Here is a 20,287-nt window from a genome sequence, read left to right as displayed (position 1 = left end):
TACACTATATACTAAGCACAAGTACAAAGCACGTTTACTGTGCATAACATTGTGATGGGGTTAAAGAGGGCATAAAATATATGTCAGTCCCAGTTCATTCCCACTGAATATGGACTGATGCTACAGCAGACAAACACAATTATGTCAGTAAGCCAATCAGGGCTACTGTACTGCAGACCATTAAGATAAAAAGAACCTGTTAACACATGTTTCCTCTGGGGATGCATACAAAACACAGACCCAGTTTGTCCAAATACACATAATTATATTCAAAAACCACAGTGGAGCCACAGTTTGACATGAGGAATTTAAGGCTTTTCTGAAAGTACTTAAATAATTAGTAATAAAAAGCTGAAAGGGAATTTGATTTTATCCACATACTAGGGTGCTGGAAACAGTGATGAAAAGGACAGCCAGTGTGAAAAGCATGAATACACGAGACGGCAGAGGTGCCGGGGTGCTGATGGTTACCATGACAATGAGAGATGTAGAGGGAGAAAAGGGGGAGGTGGAGCCAAGCCAATTCATCACATTACACATGTGTGTAACTGTGTCTGAGTGTTTGAGTGCATGGCTTCACCTCTATCTGTCTGAGTGTGTCCTTGAAACAGGCTTTTCCCCTCTTGCACACCTTCCTCGCACACATAATTAAGCACATGTTTATTAAAAAGAAAAAAGAACAAAGTAGAGCAGTACGGAGGGGAATTGCATGTGGAGCAGACTGGTATTGGCCACTGCTGCCATGCATGTAATCTAACACTTACAGGGAATGAGAAAACAAACATTTCCTTCTCAGCCTTTAAGCAACCTGTCAGTATTTCTCTGCTGATTGCAAGAAATGATCTTCTACTACATGCTGTTAGTTCAATGATAATACCTGTTAGGAGGAGTCTCCATCTTTCCTTTCAAAGCACAGCAACTAGAAAAGAATGAGTGCAGATTGGGTCCTGTGTGTGTGTCTGCATGTGTGTGTGTGGATTAATATTAACACCTAAAAGTATTTTTTATTGCTGTCAGGGGGAGAGTGGGGTCATGTTATTGTAACTGGGTAGAAAGAGGATCAGACAGACATTCATCTCATGAACACTCATCCGTGTGAAGGATGACTGCTATTACTTTATACAGATTGTATTTGTATGTGTTGTATATGTGCGCGGTGGGGGATGCATGATGGTTTTCAAAGGGTTGCAGCCATCATTAAGCAGTAACCATAGTAACAGGACTCTCAGGACCACAGGGAAGAAAGAGAGAGGAGGAGGCAGGGAAAGAGGGGGGGATCGAAAGAATTATGGGGTGTGGAGTTAGTGTCTGTATCCTCTGATAAGCAGTGATGGAAATGTTGGCCTCAACAAAACATACTAGAAAAATTCAATTAGTTTGGTTTTTGTGGACACATTTTCATGTCATGTCAAAAAAGACAAATTAAAGGATGAGAAATGAAAATGACACAGTTTAATTGATGCTGTTTTGGGTCATATATAACACACATAAAGAAAAAAAAAAGAAAAATGATGTCACTCTAGATTTATTTGCAGTTCTTTTTGGACTTTAACATTCAGAAACAAAGAATTACATGCAGCTGTCTGAGACGCAACAATTTGCTGTAATCTGGCAACACTGCTGCATGCCAATTTTTTTTTTTATATACCTCTTAGGAAACAGGCTTTGACCTTATGTGGTTTTCTTTGTGCACAAATTATTTTGTGCTTTATTAGGACGTGTACAACCTTTTGTGGCATGTGTTCATGCACATTCTCAAGACAGATAATATTTGTTGCATGTGTCAGCTCTTAGCTTTTCCAACACCTGAAGTGGGGCATAATGTGAAGTTAATGCCACACGGCCAGCTGTAAAGGAACACAGTGCACAGGGTTTATTTGCATCACCTTTAAATCCCTGTGGTCTGTTGTAGCTTAGAGGTGAACTGAGGTAACGCCTGCTTTCCACAACTGTAAATACTCCATGCATGAGCCAGATCGGCTGGCACAGCAGTAGCCTAAACCTAGTGGTTTGAATTAGTAGAAAAGTAAAGTGCTTTTTTTCAGTTCACTCTCACTTTTACTCGGAACTTCTTTTCTCTTTGTGCTTATCTAAAGTGACAGTTCAGGTTTACTCCTGCTTTTTAGGCTTCATCCACAATACTTCCCTTCTGTCTCTTTCAATTCCATAAAGGATCTTGATAAGCGTGCGCACAGCCTCTAACAGTGGCTCTAAATGGATCTTTTTGTTTTCATAATTGTCAAATTAAACATGTCTCCCAATTTGAATGGGACATAATATGCCAGCTGCCAGCTGTTCCAAACAAGTGGTGGGGTGGTGTTAGCCCTCATTCGTTAAAGACACAAGCCCCCTTCCCCCCAGATCTACTTGAACATGCTTAAAAAAATCGTTTTCTCAAACATATGCGCATCCACACACACACACAGAATGAAGAGAGGATGAGGAGAAATTGCTGCAATCTTTTGTGTGTCACAGAGTGATGTTGGATTGATAACCACCCTCATCTGGTAACGATCACAGCTTGCCTCAGTATCTTGCTCATGTGCGCATTTAAGTACGTATAATATTTGTGAACATGTCGATGCAAGGACAAGCCTTTGTATGCATGTGTGTATGTGTTTATGTGTTTCTAATCCCAGAGTGCCACTAGAAAGCCACATCCCTCCCAGTCTGTGTCTGTGAAATGTAAAGGAGGAGGAGGAGGGAGATACTCCCTCCTAAATGGAAAGCTACAACATAGAGTGGATGCTGTCTCTGCTTTTTTCTTTCTTTCTGTGGGCGATTATTCTTTTATATTTATTTGCACAGCAGACCTCATGTTCTCCAATCACATATCCACCACTTTACACATTAGTCTGGCCTGTTCTCCAGCTGTCTCTCTTACATAGAGGAATGGATGCAAAGCCTTTAAGGTTGTCTAGGCTGCATGCACGTCCATACAAAGCACGCTTATATGTCAACTCAGCAGGAGCTGTTAGTACTATTTGTTCCTTGATAAATGCTGCAAAGTGTTCTGTAAAGGAAGGATCATTTAGCTTAATTAATGTCCCCCTGCTGCCCAGCCCCAGTGACACATGATTAAGACTCAGAAGTCAGAGCTTTTTTTTTATTGGTTAGAGATTTAACAGAACAAGGACTTCAGTTTAAAATCTACTCAAATGTAGGTTCTTAAAAGAATGTGTTTTGAAAAGGAATTTCAGACAAATAAAATAATCTGGCAATGGGAATGTTTCTGAAAAATCTATGTCCCTTATGCACATGTTATATTTTTTCTATAAACAAAGCTAAAATTCTCATGTTTTGAGAAAAGCTTTTTTCTTAACTTTCCCTTTTTTTCTACATAATCTCTTTTTAGTTTCAGTCCTACCTTGAATAAGACTTAATATGTAATAAAGTGATCTGCCTTCCCCAGCTCCTTGCTATTTCATCCTTGTAATTTAGAGGGCTATACTCACGTCTTCCCTTTTTTCTATAAGGTCAGGTTTGATGAACAAGCCGTCTTTTGGCACAGCTTTCTGGGTGAATGAGATTTCACATTTGGGTGTAAGCTTTTCTTCTCACTCTTCGGCACAGACATGAGATACACCAGAAAGCTTTTGGCTGAAATCCTAAATAAGATACATTGAGTTGCCAGGGTAATGGTTACAAGTATGCCAAAATTTCCCCAGGAGAAGTGCGTGAAGAAGAAAATAAGAATAGAGTGAATGAGTCCGCATCTGTTTCAAGTTGAAAATTTGACTTTTTTTCAAAGCCGACACTTGCATATAAAACAGAGAGAGAAGAAGACCAATATATTAAAACGAGATGGACAGGCATACAGGTGGCCTGGCAAATGGGCTCAGCTTCAGCTATACATTTGATTTCATAGCCTAAATATCTTGGTATACAAGGTTAATGCAATGCTGGTGATCTGCATGAAGCGAGTGCGCTGAGTGTTCCTTTAATCCTGGTCTGTTGCACATTGTCCGCTCCAACACACACACACGCACACACAGTACGGACTGGCCATCCACCAGAGATCAACAGCCAAGATAGAGGAGGACTGTGGCAATTGTGTACCTTATAAATTCGTCATTCACTCATTTTGCGTGTATGCTTTAACTTGGTACCCCCTTTTATGCTAACTTTTATACACTTTGTTTTTTATATAACATTTCCATTCAGCCTAATGCAGAAGCTTGGGTAACTGCTCTCATTCAGAGGTCACCTTGGCTGGAGTGTGCACACTTAAAACAAACACATGCACACTCATTTAATGCCTGACAGCTGGTTTATGAAGTGCCTTAACTATGACACCCAAAATCCACAAGTCAGACTGTCTGGTTTGTCCCCAGCTCAAGATAGACTCCTCTGAACAATGGAGGACCAGGTATCCAAAACATGCACAAGAGTTGCAAACATAGTGCCTGGTTTATCCATCAGTCTTTCTTTCTTTTGGAAACCCATGGCTAAGGAGGAGCGAGGGTTCTCCCTGTTCTCCCTCCCTACACTAAGCCAGGGGTTGTGCTCGGCTGGGCAAAACAGGATGACTGTGTCAGATGTACTGGGGTTTCTCAGGTGTGAGAGACAAAAGGTACATTTACATCTCAACACCTGTGACAGAATTATGGCTGACAGTTCAATCCTCAGGGATTAGCGTCAACTTCCATCCAAATTCATATTCATGTTGGAAAAACCTGAACGTATTCCACAATATGCGACAAAAAATGTGTGAAAGAACGCAGAGCAAAGTTTGACTGACATACAGGAGCTGCCAGGTCAAGTCAAATGAGCCCAAAACCTGTCCTGTATTCATTATGACGGCACGGTGAAGGCTATAAGATATCATGCTTATATCAGATAGAGAGTAGAGTAGTTTGCCTGAAATATTATCAGACAATGGAGACCACTGTTACTTGCAGTGTGCAAGAGCTTTCCAGCAACCAAGTAAATACAGTAATTTAATGTATTTTAAAATATTTAATCAAATGTTTCACAAGCATTTTGTCTTTAATGTTACAATTCGTATGAGCATTAAAGAAGAGGAATCACAACACCAATAAAAGTGTTTGATTATTTACAAATCAAAATAAAAATTTGGATTTTGTAGTGAGATGAAGAGAAGACAACCACAGTAAAATCAGTCATTGTTCAGGTTTCTGTAATTGCTCATATTTAGCAGCTGTATAAGTGATAAAACTAGAATAATTTTGGTACCCTTAGTGGCCCTTAAGGGGTCTGGTCTTCAGTTTGGGAACAAATGTTTCAGGCTCACTGGCACATAAAGGGTTTAGGAGTTAAAAATCAGGGTGGGTTTGCTAGCAGACCACAAAGTAAGGACAGAGGTAATGTGAGATGCAGGCTATAGAAAACCTATGGAAAGAGAGACGTCCATTTATAGTCCAGCTATAGAGATTTAATCTGTGCTATTAAGTTGGCCAGCAGTGTCCCCTTGCTGGTTGGCTCTTATGGGAATTTTCAAAGAGAACTATTACTATGATTTACTGTGGAGAACTTCCAAATACTGCACACTCTCTGACTGCATATTGGGGTCTGTTCTTTTTCCTATTTTTGCTCTTCTTCAATCTGTCATTTTCTACCAGGTCAGTGAGCCAGACACAGTTTATTACTGAAACCATAGTATTCAGCTCAGAATGTGGTGTTTATACATGGAGTGAAGCTCAGAGTCTGCATATACTAGCCTCTGTAGCATTCCCCTTAGGGTGCCTGAGGTCAGAATATCATGGAGCTCACATCTCAATGTTTTTAACTTTCGAGTGTGCTGATCAGTAACAGCTAAAATGTTGAGGCACCTCACTTTCTCAGTCCCTTCATGTTCCCCTTCTCACTTTATCTCCTAAACTGTATGTTCATGGTAAAGTTGGCAGTAGCTTAGTTTCTCACCTAATCTCTCAGTGATGAAGGACTTGAACAGGAGTGATGATGATTATTGACTGAATATCAATAGTGTGCTGTTTATTTCAGTGGCATTGATCCCGTAAGGCTAATGTTTCACTATTTTGTTGTTTATTTCAACACATCATCCATTATTTGATGTCACAATTTGAATTTGGCTAATTTTTTTACATCAAACTTTTCTCTTTTTAGGGAATAACTAATTAATGAGTTTTACAATTTCTTCATTAGTTTTTTTTCCCTTTTTCACTTGCACACTTGGAAGGAATCACACGCAACCATACTAACAGTCCCACATGTTCTATCACCCTGCGTTAGTGCTCGCTTATTGAATGGTGGGAAAAAGTGAATTATCAACAGTGATCTCAGCACTGCAGTGCCGTATTCTCCATCTGGCATACAGTTTAATACTGGCTGCCTCCAGGGTGACTCAGCTGTGAGGAAATTAATTTAATGGCTGGTTCAAATGTGCTGCAATCAAATGCTGCAGTGACCTGGAGGACAGAAGAAGGAACAGGGAGGAGGACAAGAAAGAAGTGGACATTCAGAAGTGGATAGTTTTTGTTACCCCCTTCATGTCAATCTGTTTGTCTATCCTGTCCCATTTTCTCAATCTTCTCTTCCTTAAGGGAAAGATTTAACAGATGTATGTAAATAGCCACATGTGTGCGTCTGGTTTATCCATCTCTCTGATTGGGTTAAGGCCTGGGCCCCGGGCAGAGGCTGGAGTAGGAGGTAGGTCTGAGGCCCGCTACTCACGCGAGGTGGTGAGTTGGGACCTTAAGCCATCTGTCAGCCCTGTCTCACTCACATAATGTACACACAAAGATGCAGAGGGAAAGAGAACCCGAGCCTTGAGACAAAACCTCTGTCACACCATTTTCCAATTTACTGAAAAAAGTTATTATTTTTAAACCAATCCATTTCTTGGATTGAAACTTGCTGCACGCTGATTTATGAACTTGATAATTTTCATGAACATATTGGCCATGTAAACTCATTATGCATTTAATGACATGCAATGGGACCATAAAGCCCTTTTGTTTCAACTATCCGCCATGGTGGCCAATAGAGCTCAGTGCACAGCGAATTAACAAATCCTATCCACCAGTTTGATAGCATTTGTGCTTCAAATATTTGCAAAAGAGGTGATTTTGCTGTAAAAACTCACAACTAATGCAAATACAGAAACAGACTATAAATCACAGACCAATTTCCTACTAAGAGCCGTTTTATGTCTTTGTGGCTGTATCTGTCTGTGGCACTGCCAGCCGCATATGGATAGCAGCATTATTTGGTTACAGAACACTTTCAACTGCAGATTGTATTGTTGTTTAATCATGGACAATTTTTACTAATAGTTTGAATTGTTCTAGAATGGTGCCGCGTTACACTGAGCTTGCTGCTATAGTTAGTAGCAGTAGTTCTGGATACTGCTTCTAACTGGATAGTTTGTGTTTCTCTTTGTATCCTCTTGAAATTTTCTGATAAGCTTTTTTCTTTTCAAAGTTTTTTTTTTTTTTACGCTGGTTTGGTTCCTGAACAGCAGGAATGGTTTCTGCTTCCACATCTCTTATGATACCTAATCATGACAAAGAAAAGATAAAAGTTGTTTGCATGTGGGAGCAGTTGATTGAGTTTTTCAAAGCCCAAGTAATGCTTAGAATACGACTCAAATCCAGATAAGCAAAAGAGGAGATGCCTAGGATGCAGAGCAGGAACGAAATGTTGAGAAAGGGGGTGGAAGTTAAAATAATTTCTTCCCTTGAACTTCATGGAAAATGTGAGTTCTATGGCAAATGCAATTGACAAACTTGGAGCCTCAACAAGGATGCAATGGGAATATTGGCAAGGCAATATTATCTGTTTCACAGAGGCATGGCTTCAGGAGCAACTCTAACACCTACCCATTTTTTAAACTGTGCAGGCAGACAAAGACATTAGATGGGGAAATAACAAAAAAAGATTGCAGTGCTTGTTAGCAACAGATTGTGAAATACAGGATATGTTACTGAGAAGGAACATTTCTGCACAGTTGACCAAAGGATTTCACATGTTACCTTCTTGGTACCGTGTGTGTGACATCAGCAACTAAGTTGTTGCCAAGCTGCAAAAACAACACCCTGATTCATTCATGGTACTCTCTAAAGATTTCAAACACACTTCTCTCTGCTACACTTCGTACACTTTATCAATAACAATAATATACTATACAACTTATTCAGCAGCAATGCAAGTTCCCTTTGGGTTTGGTAAAATGTTAATAGGTGATTACTCTAATATTTTAATAATGTGACTCATAAATGCTAAGATCTAATTTTCTGCTAATTTTCCCATAATTTTCCCATATCACTGATGATGATTATTTTATTTTTATTTTATTTTTATTCTAATTACTTTACTCAAAAAATATAAGGAAACAAGTGTGTCCCTGTCTGCTATGTCATTTTATTTGTGTTCCCAGAAACATCTCCATGGTTGTCTGCGCTATTTCTTGCTAATTTGAGTAGTTTCATTAGTTGTCAGTATTTGCTGCAGAGCTATCTGTTTGCAAGGGTTGTGACAAATTATAAGCTGCATGTGCAACCCACTAAAAGGCTGCACCGGTGAGAAAAGAGTCTAGAGAGTTAGAGTTTATTCACAACTAAAGCAGGCCTTTTTGTCATTTTGGGTAACGGGTCTCACATTCTTTGAGAGGACGAACATGTGCTTGAGTTTCTGTGCCCCTGCTGGGAGCCGTCACAGGGTCATGCAGGTTAAGAGGGTTGTTGCAAAGCCCATATATTGGAACATGTGGAATGTTGGCTTGGATATCAGAAGTAAAAAGGGTTGCTCAGTCCTCATTCACTCACATTTGACCAAATTTGTGATTAATCTCTGGAATTGTTTATAACTTGTCTGACTGCAAAGCTTTTTTAAAATTTTTTATTTATACCTTGTTTTGATGTTAGCATGCTCACCTGATATTTCATAACAAAAATGATGGCTACAGCCACAAGAACAAGCTGCAAGATGCCAACTCCCTTTAAACAACTTCTGACTAAACAGAATATAGCCAAACTTGTTACTCATGTCATAAAAATGACTATTCAGGCCCAACCTCCACTCACTTATGCCACTAGTCATTTAATACACATGGTAACCTGAGCTCAGCTCTGCTTCTGCACAATTGGTTGCGTTTGTTACAGTAAATGTCCTGTGCTTTCAGCAAGTGTGTTTGGGTTGGACTTCGTTAGGTCTATATACATTTAAGTAAATCATGTGGAGCCCATGGGTAGTGGAGTGTTTGTAAGTGCTGGAGAGTGGAACATGAGTGTTTGGAGGTAATATCTCATGTCAACAGTTGTTGAAAAGGAAGCCAGAGTTTGAGGTGTGTAATGGTTTATATGTAAACAAATGATATGTAATCTCCTTGAGTCTGATTTGTGTGTTTCTGTTGTGAGGAAAGGTAACTTCTGCAACGACCGAGACGAGTTTTAATGATGCGATGTTGATAAAGAAATGGCTTAAATCCTTTCATCAGGGAGCAAATCTCTTGCTGAATTATTTGTTGGTCATCATATTGACTTTATAAAAACAACAATATATCTTTAACTGTAATTTCAGTGAGCAGGGTCCTTGTCACAGACATTAAAGATAAAGCTTACCTTTTGTGATGCTGGCTGATGTTAACAAATCGTTTTCAGTTTGTTTTTTGCAGTTGCGCGTTTCTGCTCTGAAGTGACAGCTGGGAAACTTGAATCTCTTCACTTTTCCATCCATATCAACAATGGTTTACACAAAACTACATTTGTGGTCATTTCCAGAGGCTTCCCTGTGTTTAAACACAATTTTGAAGGCAGTTATTGTGCCGCAGCAGAGAGGTCGGTTGTGTGGATACACACATGCAGCTGCGATGCCGCAGTTCAGTGACACATGCCACTTTCTAAAGCTGGCCTTAAAGATCAATGTAAAAGCCTGACTTTAAGGCTCTCTGCTGTGTCTCATTTTCACTTGTCGCACCAGCACGAGAGTCAAGTGACGGATAGGGTAGTTTAAAATGTTTCCTGGCTCTCGAACTCCTCTGTACAAACCTTCCTTTATTCCACAAGGTCATGTTTTACTCTTTTACTCTTACACTTTAATATTTCATGTCGCTTGTAGTGCCAGTGCTAAAACATTTACAGGCCTATTGATCATGGGCTGGATCGAAGAGGCTCGTTAGAAGACCACCCTCCCAAAACGAGACAGAAACGCATCAAAGCATCAGCCCTGTATGCTTGTACTCTGGAGCTGTGTGTTCTGTCTGTGTTATTCAGAGTTCATGTCCATCACAGTGTGCATAACCCTGGCAAGCCAAGAACCAGGATTATTGCGCATTTCTCTGAACTTAACGACTCTGGAAATCATTACCTGGAATTGCCTTGCCTTCAAAGAGTTTCCTCCGTCCTAAACTCTTAAGACATGCCAACCAGTTCTTTCAGGCGTTCTGTTGCCTAAGCTGACTCTAGGAAGAATACTTTAGATGTTTCCTGTCGAGAAAGTTAAAGATCCTTATTCAAATTCAAGAGATTGATGATACATTGATAACATACAAGTGTCCTACCAGGATAGGCAATCATCTGATGAAATCAAAGTCGTGCAACATAGCTGTTTTGTGTCTCGGTCGCTCATTCGTAAACCCCAAACTAATCTAAGCATTTTGATTTGGAAGTTTTTAAACTGGATCTCAGACAAACTTGTTTCTTTAACCCTAAAACACAAACACACATTTTTGTAACACCATCACCAATGTTGCGTTTATTTTACCCAATATAAAATACCACCCCCAAAATACTTTAAAAAAGTACAACTCAGCAGCAGCAGTGACAATGATATAATCACAATTGGATGGGTGAAAATCACCAGACGTTAATGTTCTTGGGTTGAATGAATAACTCAGAACCAGTATCACATACAGTCAGAAGCTGTGTCTTATTAACAGAGCAACAACTTACTGTTAAATAGGAAAATGGTGCTCATAGGAAAGTAGGGGTGCAAGCATCAGGTTTACTTTCTTTGGATAACAATATAGGGAATAGAGCTTAGAGCCTCACCTTTATTCCAAAAAATATTGAAATCAACATTTTGTTGCCTTACAAGTTTTACATCACGTCATGCCTTTTGAACAAAGTATGTAAAGGAACTAAAAGTGCACATGGAAATGCTCTCAATGGCGTCCAACCTGCTGTTCTCCTTCTGCACGATTCGCACTTATGGCTGGCAGTTTGATTACAGCTGTATGAGTAATCCAGATGTGTCTTCCAGTGAGCCTGCTCCTGTAATGAACCAATGAAAGAACCATTTCATCCCAGGCCCTGTCTGCAAAGCTTTTCTTCTTTATTATCTTACAGAGCTTTGGTCATGGCTGGACGAGATTGGTTTTCATACTTAATCCCCGACGCCTCATACAGTCTGGCTGTCACTGTTGGGTGCTCAGTTATCTACATGCATATATACTGTCCATTCGCACACACAAGTATAGATATAGGCACACACCCACACATGCACCCCCCACATACAGCTGTTGCTTTGGGCAGTATGTAAAAATCATTCTGTTTTACTAGAATCTTTTTGTTGTTGCTCATAATGAGGTTTACATCTCTTAAAGCAAAGGCGAGCCAGTGAGACACACAAGGAGTGAGCAAAACACTGCCTTGCTTGAAACCACGAGGACTATGTGCTGTATGTGCCAGTTCTATTTTCTGTCTCTCTGTCTTTGTGAGAGAATTTGAGAGGTTAATAAGGAGTTTAAGAAGATCTTAGACGTTTAAACCAATGCAGAAGATGTCTCTGTCACCAATCGGTTTATGTGTAGCAGGAGGGATGGGAGAAGGAGGGGTGTGTGTACCAGGGTTGAGAGATGTGCGTGTTTCTCCTGAGGCAATGCTGCAAAAAGGTTTAATTGAATCTGCAGAGTAGAGGTGTGAAATGCATGTCAGGAATTGTTGAGTCAGACCAGAAAAACTGCCAGTGTTATCATGTTAAATCGGGAGGTTTTTAAAAAGAATAAAAACCTAACAATACCTTGTGTGTCTGGGTGCACCTCTGAGGATTATCCCATCGTGTGAGAGAGTGAGGAATCCAGTTTGCCGGCAGACCCGTTCCTTAGTTATTACAATGGCTTCACTAGCATGCCAGAAATGGCCACAGCTACCTTGGATGGATGTCAGATAGTATCTCTGATTTTTGGCAGCAGATATGTTCATATGTACCATCAGTCAAATACACAGATTGTATATAAAAAATTGAAGTTCTTGGGAAAGTTTTTTTTTTCTCTTTGAAGAAAATAGCTTGGCTTAATGTTCTGAAAACCTGATGGCGTGTGTATGTAACTTTCGTATGATCTTGCCATGCTCTTTCTTGTGCAATTTCTGTGTAGACATCCAGCTCTTGAGCATATCATCTTGAGCAGAGCTTCCGTTTCTAGTCCTAACAATAGAGGCAACTTCCTGATCTATCACATCATTTCCTGTCTCAGTTCTAATACAGTCTTACATCGCAGTGTCCGGTCCAAGACACTGGAAATACAGCCCTAACACAACACACCATCAAGGACCAGGGTAAAAGTTGAAATCTAACTTGATTCTTTAAATGATTTAAAAAAAAAAAAAAATCTAATCATTTGCTCTCATTCCATAATAAGGTCTAGGAAAACATGAACTAATGTACTTGTACTCATTATGTTCAGCACATTAAGCACCACAGCCAGACAATGCCAAACCACATTCTGCACGTATTAATTTCATGTCGCTCAACTGTGGTGTGCTCACTAATATACAGTGTTTATGTGTCTATGTGTTTGTGTTTTTGGTGATCTATTTTGTCTCAAAGACTTCAACAATCTTCTGGCTCTTAACAATTTGCTTCTCTCTTGCGGTTTTATTTCAAAGCCCATGCAAGGTTGGCATTCAGGAATATTCCAACAATGACAAAACCATTATGCTCCTCTTGACTGTGCTTCATCATTGCTAAATTAAGTTATGCCAGTAAGGCTGAATCATGGGAAATCATCTCATATGCCTGGCAAATCTGAATAGGACAGGACTAACACACCCCGCACAAAACCTCGGCCAACAGTTACTCCTATGCAAGGGATGTGAAGGGAACTACACCCAGGGACTTTCATGATAAACTGGAATAGTTTATTTCTGTGCTTAGCTTTTCTTTTGTCTTACATTTTAATTAGGCTGAGGAATTTATCTGATGGAAGCATTTTGTTGTGCCATGTAGCAATGTCTATCTAGCTTATTTTAGCTCCCATCAGATGTAATCATAGTCTGGGATAATGTTAGTGCAGAGGTACTTACTTAAGTTAGGACATTTGGGTTTACTGTGAACTTGCTCCAAAATGGCTCATATTGTGTCTCAAATTTTTTTAATTTAAATGTGTTTAATTTGGCTGTTTCAGTGGAGGTGTGGATCAGGACAGTTTAACATACGAAGGCTCTCTGGAATTTAAGTGCTACAACAATGGGCTTCAACTGGAATGTTCAACCTCGCAAAAGCAGGTTTTAACTTATGCTGTTGCAGTGATTGTAGGTTTAATGTTCAGAAGCTGTATGCCTAACAGCAAATGAGAGTATCAATGCTTCAAATGAGGATGTCACGAGGTGACATTTTTTTATGTTTACTGGCAGATTCATAGCTTGCTTGGGGTTTTTTGTTTCATAGAGATGTTTTTCTTTGTTAATTTCACTTGTGGCAAATTGTGCTCATATTTTTTTTAAAAAGCTGCACATTTTTCAGACATCCACAGCATTATTCAGATTTTCACCAAAAAGGGGTATTTTTGATATGTAAAATGAGAAAAGTCAGCTCTTCTGTTCACTCCTTTTGTTTCTTTACCGTGCTTTGTTATAAAATGGCCAAGTCAGATACAGTGACAATGATGAGTGCCTAAAAAAGAAAGTAATCAGCTTTGTCTGGGTGTGTGTGTGACCCAACTCAGCTTTTCCTCATTCTTTATTTTCCAAACCTGACACTACTCTGTTAGTTAACACAGTATCTTATGATGGAGCCAGTTCTTTGATGGAAAATGCAATGCAGCTGGTGTTCTGTTGTAAACCCAAACGTGACTTCTCATTATACATTATGCTGATGGAAATAGATTTTGCTTAATTCTTTAGCACATAAAATGCACTTATGTAGATTTCTAGATTTCCACTGTTTTTGTGATTATGTTTATTATTACTGTACATGCAAGAGCCTAAATTACTTTGTATATTTTGCCTGCAACACTTGTGTGTTTGCAGGTCTGGGTGCATGCGTGTCACAGCCTTTGTAGATCTGTGCCAGTATGTACCACACTGAGAGCTGGAGATTAGCAAGAGAATCAAAGCAGTGAATCAGTGAAGCAGTGTCAGAGCTACGGCTGAGTTACCACCCCCAAGCCTTCTGTCATCGGCCACACCTAGTGGAGAACAAAGAGACCGGAGGCTGGCACTGACTGGAGAATCGAAACAATGAAAAGGAGGAAGAGAGTCACAAGGACAAAAAAGGACAAACAAAGATTAAAAACACTGTGGATAAATAAAGAAAAATAAATAGAATAAAATAGAAAAAAACGACAGCCTTAGAAATAGGGACTGCTTTTTTTTTCTTTTTCTGGCAGTTATTTTGTCCTTTAGCATCAGATCTTGTTTAAATGCAATTATTTGCAATAGTGTTGGCATCAAGCTCACCAGTGTTCAGCTTTGTGTCTCATAAAGGTAAAGTTAAGACGTTTTAAAGCTTTATTAACATCATGTATGTATAAAAAAAACACAGATGCCATTTTATATGTCGGTCACTAACATCTGTTATTTACAATGTGTGTGTGTGGCATATTTTCCCATTTTGGAATGGTAAGTTTGAGTCAGTTTTCGCTTGTGGTCAGTTTGCACGCCACATGAAAATCTGATTTACAGTTTTAGATCTTGTTGCAGTTCAGAGACATAAAAAGTTTATCTAGATTAAATTACACACATGAGTTCACAACATGACCAACATGCTCTTGTGTGTGTGTCCCTGTGAGGTTGATGAATACGATGAAGTTACTGATTCGCATCCTGTTTGCCAGATTTGTATAAAGCCTGACTTCTGTTTTTTGCCATGTGGTGCCATCATGGACAAATAAATGTGCAGCAGAGGAAACACAGTGCACCCTTGAATAGAAACATTTTTGGATTCTTCTCCCCAGTCAAAACCAAAATGAGTGTGGACAGAGCAAAAAGTGACCAGCGACGAAGCAGACACACCCTGTCTGTGAAATAACGGACAGTAAACTGCAACCAAAACTGAAAAACAAGAAATCGCATTAAAAGAATGAACATTCCTGAGATGCAGAAGCATGTGGGAACATTGAGTTGGACAGAAGGATTAAAATCCTCTTGTGAAGATGGATTGCAGTCAAATGAAAAATAATAGATGAAAAAGATTAGTGGAAAAAAGGAAAACAAATCACAGTAGTTAAAAAGGCAATTACCCAGGCTTTCTGGGTTTTACTCTCTCGGCAAAGAATATTGCACACATTGCCATTAAAGCTCAAGCCATTGGGGACAAATTGTCAATAAGACAGCAGAGGAGGACAACAGAAGTAGACAGAGAGAGACCATGAGGAAGAGGCTGAGGTGGCAGGGATCGAAAGAGGCAGCTCAAACAGGTGAGAGAAATGGATGTATGAAAGGGTGGCAGGTTTAAAGAGAGACATCTTGTTAGACCAAAAATGGTCCAACAAGGGGAAGAAGTTTTGGTTGGCCCCTGCGTGTAAGGCACCATTGTGTGCCTTCAGATGGTTGCTAACTGGGTTTGACAGGCTTGTTTTGACAGGCCCCTCAGGGAGCAGTGTGTTTGACATGTGAAATTTATAGGCACATGTTGTTTTTATATTGTTGAAGCGCAGCTGCTAAGTTTCCGTCTCAGAAACTGGTCTCCTTTCATGCTTCACTCATACTGTAAGAAGGAACCTTTTGTCACATGGAATCATTTCCCTGCAGCTGAGTGGAACATCATACCCACATTGATGTCCCTGTCTTTTTAACGGCGATAACATGTCACATAGATGCCAAAATATATGCACATATGCACAGATGATGCACACAAACTGTTGTGCATGTTTCAGTGCACATGTGGGACGCTTCCTTGTCCATGTAAACAGTGGTGTTGTAGTTGCTTCAAAAGGGGGGCAGCAGTTGTGCAGAGTCACCACAGTGTAATAAAAGAGAAAACCAATACGACAATACAGACAACAGGGACCTCTTGCTTCAACCCGCCACCTCTGTCTTATTCTGTCTGTTGTTGTATCTCATCCCACTGCCATCACTTTCTATCTTCTGCAGTTGTATCAGTTATCCCCCAGTCATTCTATTTTGTAAGTGCTGAGAAGAGCTAAATGTGACCCCCAGTGAGGAAAAGCTTTGCTGGCTAAGGTACTATTGTGCTATCTGAGCTGTGGGGGGAGTTCAGGGTGAGAAGGAAACCATCATGTGTATGCCTTTTGGAGGTCAAGTAAATACGTTAAAGGGCAAGCAAACAGACAGGAGAGCATTGGCAGGAGCTGTTTTTGGCAGGAGTTTAGTTAAGGGGGGGGGGGGGGGGGGGTGTAGGAGAGGGGGTGGCAGTGGGATGCAAATCTGTCATAGCAGGTGCATGCTGAAAGAAATTATGAATGCTGCATGTTAACGGGTGTAGGAAAATGGGAATAAAAAAGAGTTAGGTTATGATTTAATAAGACTGCTTTAAATTTTTTAAAATACTGAGTAATGTTGTTACATCTCCACCTCTTCCTTCATCTTACATCTCATCTCTGAAAACCAAATCTAGTCCAACATAGCTTTGATCTGTGTAATAATCTGCACCAACCTCATGTTACCACCCCCCTCTCATCTCACTCCCAGGCAGCCTTGGTGTGACCAGCCATGTGATAGCTGGGACCCCATCATTTCCCATTACTGTGTGGCTTAGTGCATCTAAGTCAGTGCCTCCTACCTTGAACCCCTTGGCTTACTGTGTTGGAGGTCTGTTTACCCCGTGACTTTAAGCTAATCTCCCCTCTAACTCTCAACTAAACCTTCTAGCCTTCGTAACCCATCTTCTCCTTCTGTATATGTGAACACGATGCCAAAATCGACAAGAGAAATCTAAAGAGACAGAGAATAGGCTCTCTTATTCTATGTATATTTCAAACAGAAATGTAAGCCGCTGTAAAATACTGTTCTTGTCCTTTTTCAGTATGTAAAGTGTTCTCCTGTGTTCCTTTTGACTTTCTTAGCCCCATGTTTCATTTCTCTTCAACACCACATTAATTCAGCTCCCTCCTGCCCTTCCTGTGCACCTCTCCTCATGCATACTCATACTCACACTTTCACTGCACATCATCACCTCATCTCTCAGTATCATGCGCATTAGTGTAATCTTTCTTTCATCCCTTTAACTCCTGACTTCTGTTTACACCTACTACTTTTTCCCTATCCAGGACAGCAACGATGGGTGCATTATGATTTACACAGCAAAGTGCAGCTCATCATGTCTAACATCTGGGGTCAGAGTCCTCTGTAAATGTTGACATCTGCATCTGCTGCTTCTCCCTTTTCCTGTTTTCTCCCCTGCCAGAGTGAAAAAAAAAACAGGAAGCCCATCTGAGATTTTCTACATTTACTGTGGAATGTGAAGAAATGGTTTTTCCTGTGAGGCTGAGAGATGAAGTGATCAGTACATTTTTTTTAACTCCTTTTTTTTCCTTTGCCATAATGATGTCAGAGAGAATGCAGAAATGATTCAGCACAGTGAATGAAAGCAGCAGAGATACAAGAGACAGAGAAGATGAAGTGATTGAGACAGAAAAAGCCCCATAATTAGTCAGTTCAGTCTCGTTATTTCTTTGTTTGAAGCCAAAGTCTCTCTATATGGAGACAACTCGGCTTAGAATTAATCTTCATTCCAGTTTATCTCTCCCTCTGTTCAAGCAATTAAGATTTTCACTCTCGCAGAGTTCAGATAAAGTAACTGTCTAAGTATTTGACAGTCCTTTGAAAGCCCGTGGAGCACTTTCTTTTTTTTTCAGACAGTAGAGTAATTTGACTTATACTATGCCTATCCTCATGTTCATCATGTTTGTGTTGAAGTAACTACTGAAGTTGCCTGATGTCAACCGCTGGATTTGAAAGTCCTTCCCAGTGAAGTGACTGATGATGTTTGAAGGTGCAGCTGATTTAAGGCTTTGTTTTATTTCACATATATATATATATATATATATATATATATATAAAATAGATCGGCCAGATAGATAGACAGATAGACAGATACATTTATGCATATATTTAATGTAAAGGTGTGAAATTTAACCCCCTTTACCCTCTTCTTTTTTTTCTATCACACTCCCTCTCCCCCCAGCTCTTTCTTTATCCCTGCCTGATTCACTCCCCACAGGAGTTGGCTGGATCTCTGACTCCAGGGCTGCATTATGCATAGCCAACCTGTTTTTCTTGTAAATTCCAGTTGACTGAGCTGGTGGAGGCGGATGGGATGATAGTGGCAGGGAAGAGTACACACGTGTGTTTGTAAACCTGAATATGTCTTCATATGTGCACATGAATATGACTTTAATAGGCACCTTACATCACCGGGTTTATCAAGTGCATTTTTGGGTTTTATGAGGTGTTTGCTTTAATCTGCTGGGCCATTACTGCGAGCGAGGACAGTCATTCTTTGACATAGAAATAAGAGCAACAGATGAACAAATGAGGGAGTAAGGTACTCACCCAAAGGAACAATTTAGTTTAATTCCCTCTGGAAAGACTGATGAGAGCAGTTGAATAGTAGCGAATAAAAAGAAAGACCAAAAAGAGAGACAAAGATGATTTAAGTAGTTAAAGATCCGTTAGACGGAACACTTTATCCAGAAAATAACTTGGCTGTCTCTTCTAAGCATAGTCAAAATTCAGGGGATCAGGCTTAGGGCCTGTATGAACTGTGATTTAACAGGTGCTTTAGGAATCAGACATCTTACCACATCCTTATGTTCACTTCACATGTGCAGAGTCAGGAAATTAATTTAACAAGGATAAGATGGGTTTTCACCCCTCAGGCTGTGTATGAAGCTGTAATCGTAGAGTGTCTGATATCCTCTCTTCACATGCACATGGAGGCTTCTTGTGTCTCTGGGTAAATTGAACAAAATTTAGTTATACCGACCGCGTGTGAGGAGACCGACAAGGATTTAGTTCCTGAGCGTTCAGCTGAATGAACCTAATCAATAAAATTAATTAAGAGGTAACAGTATTGACTACAAGCTGACTGTTCAGCACTTTGTTTGTGAGTATGAGTGCACGGTGTGCATGTGTCTATGCGTGAGAGGGATGATGTGCTTTTTATTTGTTATAATGACGTTGGTATTCTTTTAAATCGCAAACACACATCACATGTCATAGTGGAGTTCAGGACCTTTGGGTTATTGTAGTGAACTAAAATTGTTTAAACAACTCTTCATTAAATTTGCTAACTGTGTTTAGTTTCAACTTGCCATAAACTCAGACACTAATGAGCATTAACACGGGCAGATGAACTTCTGTACACATCTCTGCACGATCACCACCTATGACCCATGTATGACTCTTGCTGTGGTTCAGGCCCAGGTCATTGAGAGGCTAATCCAGTTATCATAGCGGGCCGTCACTCCCAGCTCCTCAATCAACTTAGTTCCATTGGCAATCTGAGGTCCTGCATTATCAGCTGCTGGTCTTTGCTGCTTGTTGTTCGACCCTTATGGTGCACATGACTGCAGTCACTAAACAAGAATAAGGTCATATATAGTAACATGCATGTCATTTCATTATTTGCTAGTGAAGATTTATCCTCCTGTGAATAAAAAATAACTAACAGATGCCAGCATGTTTCAAGAATACAAACATCTGTACTGAAACAACCATACCCGAGGCATCAACAGTGTAGTATGAAGGCCAAGGAGCTACGATGAACAGCAGTTAAATTCAATTAGGACTAGTAGGTATAGTAAAGGCCATGCATTCTAAACAATGACCAAATAGGTCAAAAATGTCTTTTAGACATTTCAGTGTATAAAATTAGCTATTTTTCACCTCAAAGAGTCAAATGTTTTAAAACAGTTCTTTAAATGGCTATTAATGTTGTTCAGGTCAAAGATGGCAGTCAGACCTTAATTCTGATGTCAACATGACCAAAATTAGATTTGAGATTATTCTCCTGCTTCTTGTACTTTAATGTTGTTCTGTTACTTTCCAACCTACTTTATAGAATATTTAGATGGAGTTCATCTGTTTTTGGCAGAATTTTTTAATTGACTGAAATTGTTACATTTGGGTCAACATTGACCTGTACTTTGTGGGCGGCTGTAGCTCAGGAGGAAGAGCAGTCGCCC

At 39.9% G+C, this 20,287-nt stretch overlaps 1 protein-coding gene across 2 annotated transcripts in view; it reads left to right on the top strand.

Annotated features, from left to right (window-relative positions):
• dchs1b (dachsous cadherin-related 1b) overlaps window positions 1–20,287 on the top strand; it is an 83,585-nt gene that overhangs the window by 29,778 nt on the left and 33,520 nt on the right. The window lies entirely within an intron of this gene.

The sequence above is a fragment of the Leuresthes tenuis genome, unplaced genomic scaffold (assembly GCF_036924035.1).
Source record: "Leuresthes tenuis unplaced genomic scaffold, fLeuTen1.0.hap1 SCAF_21, whole genome shotgun sequence".
Taxonomy (NCBI): Eukaryota; Metazoa; Chordata; class Actinopteri; order Atheriniformes; family Atherinopsidae; genus Leuresthes; species Leuresthes tenuis.
The sequence above is the reverse complement of the archived record's forward strand: the minus strand, read 5'-3'. Positions and strand labels throughout refer to the sequence as shown.